The sequence below is a fragment of the Furipterus horrens genome, unplaced genomic scaffold (genome assembly GCF_987537825.1).
Source record: "Furipterus horrens unplaced genomic scaffold, mFurHor1.1.pri manual_scaffold_1, whole genome shotgun sequence".
In the NCBI taxonomy this organism is placed as follows: domain Eukaryota; kingdom Metazoa; phylum Chordata; class Mammalia; order Chiroptera; family Furipteridae; genus Furipterus; species Furipterus horrens.
In genome coordinates, this window is record NW_028327171.1 from 181,820,210 (window position 1) to 181,828,380 (window position 8,171).

At 40.2% G+C, this 8,171-nt stretch overlaps 1 pseudogene; it reads right to left on the reverse strand.

Annotated features, from left to right (window-relative positions):
- Positions 1-1,119: 1,119 nt before the first annotated feature.
- LOC150022404 (sterile alpha motif domain-containing protein 12 pseudogene) lies at positions 1,120-1,548 on the reverse strand (annotated as a pseudogene).
- Between the last annotated feature and the right edge of the window lie 6,623 nt (positions 1,549-8,171).

Sequence of the window (8,171 nt, forward strand, 5' to 3'; positions counted from 1 at the left end):
GCTGGGCTGGGATCTCCTTAGGGTGATGATTAAAAATGAAGAAAAAAAAATACTAAACTAAAAAAGAAAAAAAGAGTATGCTAGATTTATGTTCTAGTAAAAGCAACCCTTAACCACTGACTTACTCAACAGAAGTTTATTTCATGCTACATTGAGGGCCACTAGGGGCCTCTGGCGCTACTTACTCAGGAGCCATATGCTGACGAAGGCTCTATGGTCTCGATAAGAGGCTTCAGGGTTTCCTGTGGTGACAGAAAAGTATCTGGAGTTCAAGACCTAATTTTTCTACACTTTGACCCAGAAATAATACAAGTCATTTTCCACTCACATCCCTCTGGCCAGAACCAGTCACATATCAGTGAGCACCACTGTTTCAGTCACATACACCAGTATTTTATAGAAGAAAAAAACCTACTATCAGTTAAACTGTGACTTAAGGCTCTCTTATAATATAGAATGAGTTATTCAGACATGGATTTTTAAAATATTTATCACTATTTTGCATACGAAAGAGAGTAAATTAACAAAAACAAATTGGTTAGTGCATTCTCTAAAATTTCTGCACATTCAGAGGTTGGTTCTTCTAAATCACTTTTGATTTTGGAGTCATTGGTATCTGTGGTTGTCTACACACACTGCCATGAAAAGCATGGGTAAGAGCACCTCATTATTGTGTATAATACTTTCCTCCAAACCACTGACATCCAATGTGCAAGTTTTAATTCTGGAGCTTTATGGATCCCACTACAAGGTGTTCATGGAAGTTTTCAGACAAGAGGTTTATACTCCTATCTCAAATATCTTCTACTGATTTATTATTTGGAGCTGTGCCAGGCCCTGATAGAAACACTATATTTTAAGCAAGCTTTTTTTGGGGGGGGGCACTGCATATTATGCACCTCATTTTTTAAAATCCACAGTAAACCAAGATTTTCCAAAGCCCATAATCTCAACTGAAGGGGTGGTTTTCCTTTTTTCCTTTTTTCCCCCTCTAGTTAATCTGGTTAAACTCTCAATGCTCCAAGGGTAGCTTCTGTCAGGGACATAAACTTAGTGTTCCTGTGAGGAGCAGATCATGTACATATCAACGGGCAGGACAGCAGCTTGGAAGGTTCACAATTATGGAGAACCCTCGATTGAGGCTTGTGTGAGAAACTGTAGGTTTCTGACTTCTTCTCGCACCTTTAGCTAGAGCACCTGTTGTCAGATGTGCTGCCAGAGGTTCCCCCGGGCAATCCCCATTCTCTCAAGCTTTTTATCAATAAGTCTCAGCAAGTCTCACCTAGTTATGTTGTACTGTTTGAATGATTCACTGTAGATCTTATACTGATTCTGAAGTGTTTCTTCAACCACTTACAGAGCTGCTGGTTTGACAGCTTCACCATAACCAACTTAGCTGTCTCAGCTTCTGCCTGCAGTCACTTTGGGCTTCCTTTTTGGTCAAGTACCTTCTGGAAGTTTTTGTTTTTTAACGGATTAAGACTCAACACATCCACTTTCAATCTGTAGTTCAATACCTTCATCACAGGCAGGGTGTTCAATACCCCATGGATTCCAACATCAGTGCACAGCTTCCACAGCTATTCTCTCAGAGCTCCCCTAATGCATGCATAACTTCCTTTGCTTGGGTACGCCTCCTGCCCTGAGTGCCCCTCTTCCCCCACTCGTCATGCTTTCACCTCAATATTCTGTGCTCATCTGCTCCAGGGCCAACCTGCTGCAGCACACAAAGAGAGCAGCAAGCTTGTTTTTTAATGGACTAATTTCTCAGCGATACAGGCAGCTACGTCATGAATCCTGCTTGCTTGAAGATGATTGTGGAAGGCCATAGATTCTAAGATAGGTCCTGATTTCAGAGATGTTGAAATATAAAAAGTAAATAAAATGTGTGTTTGGAATCTATTAAATGTCATATTCTCTGAAAGGAGAGCTTGAACTGAAACTTAGCCTTAAAGATTTTTGAAAACTTAATGGGTAGAAAGAGAGAGAAAAGCCCAGTGATTTAAAAGTCATAGCAGTTTTTTGGATCCCTAGAGATGGCAGCTAGAATTCACCTTTAGAGCAGATTGTTCTTTTACTTTTGGAAAATCATCAGAATGAGTCATCTAGGTGTTTAAACATAAGCAAAGGCCTTTTTCTGAATTGGTGATTTTCAATTTGGGTGACTCTGAGTTGATAAACATCTCTGTATTATAACTCAACAACAAATGCCTGTTTTGTAATCTGCAGAATTACATCTCTGTATTTTGTATTTCCCTTAAGTAAATATTATTTTCTTCTACATGTGAATTTAGACTTCATTGTGCCTGAAAAATATCACTTATTCATTTAGATATTTGTGTGTATTCCTGTTCAGAAGCAAAATCTGGGTATTGCATGAAAAATGAGCCAACGAGATTTACCTATCACACCAGCAGACAGACCACACGAACAAAACTAGACTTGGTAGGGCTCTACCAGGCAGGGCCTGTCAATGTCTGTAGGCTATGTAAGGGGGAATAATGTAGAATATATTGCTGTTTAACTGTTATGTGTTGATGCATTATCCTACGGGGAACCATGGGACCAATTCATGATTCTGCTGGTCTGTCATCTTAGGAAAAGTAGTAAGATACTGGTACCCCTAAATGATTATTGGATAAGTGGGCCTTGCATTGGAGGGTGGAAATGTCTCCCTCCCCTCTCTGGAGCCTGGCCGTGGGCTTGTGCTTGGAGTTCTGGATACTTTTGGCCTGCTTCTGTGGATGGATCGAGGTGGACAGGGGTGGGAACTAAACAGGCATATTCTTGAGGAGGACTCCGAATGGGTTTGAGCATCCCTGGGTTCAGGGGTAAGCTCATCTGGGAGCCAAACCCAGCAGCAGAACTACAATGTACTTTCTTCCCGTCTTTATCCAACCCTCAATTAAGCTTGTTAAAAGTGCAGCATGGTTTCAGGGGGCTGTAGTGAATAAAGAGAAGGTCTGTTTCACAGCTGAGAGGACATGACACAGAAGAGAGTTAAGTAGGGTGCTTTCCTCTGAAGTCAGAGGTGGGAGCAAAATATTAGGAGTGAAAGGGTTTTATTCTGCAAGCCCACTCACATTAGTGAAAACAAACCTGAAGAACAGGGTAGATGGTCAAAAGTTTTATTTGAAGTAAGCACAAATACTGAAAGAAATGTAAAGAACAAACTGCCACAGCTCCCTGGGACCAGGGTATAGTCAAACAGTGCCACACATTTCAGCTGATGCCTGGGGTCCTAAGGTATATGACTCTCTTAGAGCCCAGTACTATAATGCATGTTCATTATGACAACTCGAAACTTTCAAAATCTGGCAAATTCAGTTTAAAATCCCATAAAAGTCTGTATCACTATAGAGGAATATTTTCTACGTAAGTTGTTAATATAAGGAAAACTCTTGTCATATAGTAGCTTAACCCTCCATTATTTGGAAAACTTGGGTATTGTGGATGTTGATTTCCCTGAGAGACCTGGGTAGCCAGAGATGGGCCTGTTCAATTGATGGCACTTGCACTACAGGACATTTTTAAGAGAAACATGGTATTTTCCCTGAAAGCATTTGGAGACATTCCATGTGTGTTTCTAACAATGCTCTAGCAGCTCATACGAATCTAACAAGCACGAATTTATCTAAATCTTTCTTTACCCTATTTATATTTGTGGACTATGCAACATCTTGTGGATAATGAGTTCCATATGTTTACTACCCACTGTATAAAGTAATGCCATCTTTTATTTATCTTTAAACTACTTTCATAGAATTTCAACGGGTGCCCTTGAGATTTAGCATTCAAGGATTTGAGGATGTTCTCACTCCAGAGCTGCAGCTAGCACAGACTGGGCTTTCTGCAAATAAGAAGAAAGCAATCCTCTGTGAACTCAGTTTAGGAATGGGTGCTCCCTCTTTCGGGCTGATGCAACCTCGTGCAGGTGCATGACTCAGTGAACAGAGCACAGCTAGATTTCAGTTCAGCATGCCGCCCGCTTCCCGCACCCACCTTCTCACCATGCCCTTGGCCAAGTGCTCTTGCAGTGGTCCCAGGGCCTCCTGCATAGGTCCTTCAAAGATTTTACTGATTTTGATACTATCTTCTCTCACATACCATCTTTCTAAGGGATCTTTGTCTTCCTGTTTATTCTTAATTGAGAGCCTGTTGACCCTTCTTTGCCTTTCCCTAAATGTAGGTCTCAGGCTGCTCTCTCCTAGGACCCTCTGGATCCAGTGACACTCAGCAGGTGCTCGGGCTTTTGTAGCTCGAGCTATAAAACATAGGCCAGAGGAACAACCTGATTCATAGATTCCACTTCCAGGGGTTCAAATGGATAATTCAGAGATCATCATCTTATAATCAGTTTAGATTTATTTGCCCCAGACTCACTGTCTGCTTGTTGCCTATGCAGAGTTTTTGGATACTTTTGTAAGCTTGTTGAGGTCTTTCCTCATTTTATTTTCATAAGCTATTAACTGTACCACCTATGCCTGTAACCTTCCATATTTCATTCTGTATTTCCTTTCCAAAAATATGTCTTAATCCTAAATCATACAAAAACTATGGCGGTAATATAAAAATAATATAACCTTAAATAATTCAACCTTTTAAAAACTACTGAATATCACAAATTTATTCCCTTCTTTTTTAAAAAAATATCTTTAAGCCTACTCTCTTTTTAGATACACTTAACTAGCACAGTGTCTGACACTTGTCTGATACTCAAGGAAAGAAGGAGTGACTAGGTTCCTTCTAAAATCACTTTTTTTCTAGTTTACTTTGTTGTTATACTGAAGCAGTCTCTGTTGTAAACATTTGCAAGGCCCTTGTTCTCCTTGCTCTGCTCAGTGAGCACTGGAACTGTAGTGATGCACAGGTTGTGTGTTAACACTTCTAGTAGGCTGGACACAGCACTTAGTCATCTAGCCAGTTTTGATTGTTCAACTTTATTTCATCCCAGGTCTTTGTCTCCCTATTTAAAATATATCAAGTATTGCTAAAACTGAAATTTCAATTTCAAATATATCTATAAATAAAATGCTTACATGTTTTTCTTCATTCTACTAAAGTAGAGGTTTTTGGGGGTAGAAATGTTCTGTGTCACTCTTAAATAATAGACGTTTTTATCCTAAGCATTTTCTGTTCAATGGAGAATTCTATATCAAAATACTGAATTAAAATGTAAAATATTATTATAAAATTTTTTAAACACACAATAAATAGAGTCAATAGTAAAAGGAAACCCCAGATACCCATCATCCAGTTTCAAAAGTTTCAACAACTCTTGAATTTAATCTAGTTTTTTGGTATATTTTTAACATGCCTTGACTTCTGTTGTCCCTTCTATACCTGAAATTCTCAGGTACTTCCTCCTCTTAAGGAAATTTTTATTTCAACCTCTTGTGGAAGACAATTTTATTTATGTAATCGTAAGTTCCCAACACGTCTATTTGTTATCTACAGAACGATATGAACTGCAAACTTAATTCCTAGTCACTGAGTATTTGAGTGCTAGTCCCATAATATTTATTGCTGGATATTTCTCTACACTAATAGAAATAATTCTTCAAAAAAATGAGAAAATAAAAAAAGAAATAATTCTCCATGGATCTTCTATATTTCTACACAGCCCTGTGAGCAACTCAATGATTTTCCTTTGTTCCTTTAAAAGGATGTTTGTACAGCCAAGATACTTGAAAGTGACAGGTAGTGTCTCTCTCTTTGGAGCACACAGCAGGGATATTTATTGACCATTATAAAAAGATTCTGGCTCCGTGAGCTCAGAGTTCCTGCCACCTGATCCTATTCTCTTCCCCCTGTGTGTGAACTGGGATGTGAGGATTTGATGGAAAAATGCCAATGCTCTGGTTGTTGTGATTGCTGTGGTAAATTTCATCTTTGACCTAGGAATCTTGGGTTTTGTACTAGCATCCATGAAACTATGGCAGGCTAACTTACTGGTTTGAAAGTTGGGTAAATGCCAGACCCTTCACAGTTCTTGAAAGTTTTGGCAATGCTTTTGGGATGCTGACAAAGACATGGCTTTCTGGAAGAGGAAGGATGATTGCCCTACATGCTGTTTAATAGGATTTGAGGGAAGTCCATGGGAATCAGTAGTGATTGACTAAATTGTGTGACCAACTGTGAAATAAATGTTTTATTTTTGTTCATGTGTTTGTTTTTTACTTTACTGCCTACTAATGAGAAGAATTGGGGAGGTGGCTGGAAGGAAATAACTTCAGTGAGAGTTGCCTGACCTGGGTCCTGCTTATTGCTAAGTCTCTGGGTGAGGAACTTCCTCATCAACCAAGGGGTCAACCTCAAATATGCTCATTGTAACAGCTGGTACTAAGATTCATCCCAAGTGGGCAGAAAGTTCCATCCTCATTCAGGCAAGTTACAGAGACACACCCACAGTCAGTATAAAAGGAAGGAAAATTTGCCACCACTATGGACAAAAACCAGACTAGTCATTAGAGCTTTGGCTGGTCTCTTGGGAAATGACGGGTTGGCGTATGTAATATGCTTATTAAGGAAGAATGGCAACAGCTGGGCTTTCTTATGGCTTAAACTCTCTTGCAATCTATAATCCTAACTTTAGATCCATTTGGAGGTGACAGTGGATCCTGGCTGCTGTAATCTCCCTTCTTTGGGAGATTTTTCTGAGGTAGAAAAACTGTGGGAAACCACATATGTGACATTGACTAGGATCCAGGGTCTTACTACGCTGGATTGGGTTTACAATGTTGATGAATGAGAATGAGAAAATGATTGCTCTCTGCCTCCTCTGACCTCCCCCACATTAAGGAGAAACAATTGGGGGGGGCGGGTCGGCCAAGATTTCCCTATCCTCAAGAAGGATCAAAGGCCATACATATTTATCTTAGTGAGACCCATCCATCTTGGAGTGAAACAAAACTTTTATGGCTCTGTTGGGTATGGGAGCCCAATTCACTATCCCACCTGTACGTGTGAAAAGAAAAGTCATGCAGATTCAGCTAATGGGGTTTGGGCAAGGTTCATAGTGGGGGAAGGAAGCTAGACTAACTTGGTGAGCCAATTCAATATACTATTGTTGCTGCCTCTAAATCTTAATGTCAACAGAATTGCTTGTGTTTCCCTGTCTTATAAATACCAGAGAGGATTCTTCTCAATAAGAAGAGCAGCACGTAGAGAATGCTAACAGGATACATAAATAATTTTAGTGATGTCCAGGGAATTTAAGTACCCCTGGAGGAGCACTAAAAACATACTGGAGGCCTTCAAGCACCAGTGGTATGTGGGCAATCAATCTGTAAAATGGATTCAGCTACAGTCACAGTATCTGACACAGTTGGTCCTAATGGGAGTAACAATGAAATTTAGTTGGTAGTGCGTGTGTTTTCATTTAGTGACTGCCTCTGTCCTCCAAAGTCCAAATCTTTAATTATCTAGATAATATGCTGTCAACTGGCAGGTCAGGAGCCTCAGTGCAACTACTATGATTACAGTATTATCATACCTCTATTATCATAGGTTGTGATAACCCTGACAAAATTCAGGAGCCTGATGTCCAGGTAAAGTTTTTTGATACTATGTGGGTACATTCACAACATTCAATCTCTCTGGCAGTCAAGGAAAAGCTGCTGTCTCTTTGATCCCCTACCACCAATGAGGAGGCCCATATTGGATATGGGTATCAGAGACAGCATGTGCCTCACTTAGGATTCTAAGTGAGCTAAAGTGCAAATCAGCAACCTTTGAGTGGGCCCAAACCAGCAAGCTGCCCTGGAAATGTCCTGAGTGTTATAACACACTCTCTTAATTTGGGGGCCTGTAACTCTGATGACCACTCTGAGCTATAAGTCTCTGTGATTTTGTTGATTGGAGGCAGCCCCCACCCAGAGGTGTGCCTTGGGGTTTTGGACTCACTATTTCGCAGATGCAGCTACCAGGAACACTCCTTTTGAAAAGTGGCTATTAGCTTGCTACTGTGCTCTTATCAATACTGAATACCTGGAACGTGAAAGCCTTGTGACTCTCTGATGTGATATTTCTATTTCAGGGTGAGTCAACTCAGATTCAATGACTAACAAAGGGGATGGTCCCAAAAAGCTTCACTTTTCAGTGAAAACAATATATTCAGGAAACTGCCAACTTGGCCTTAGCGGCATCTAGGCTTTACATGCGAAAGTGGT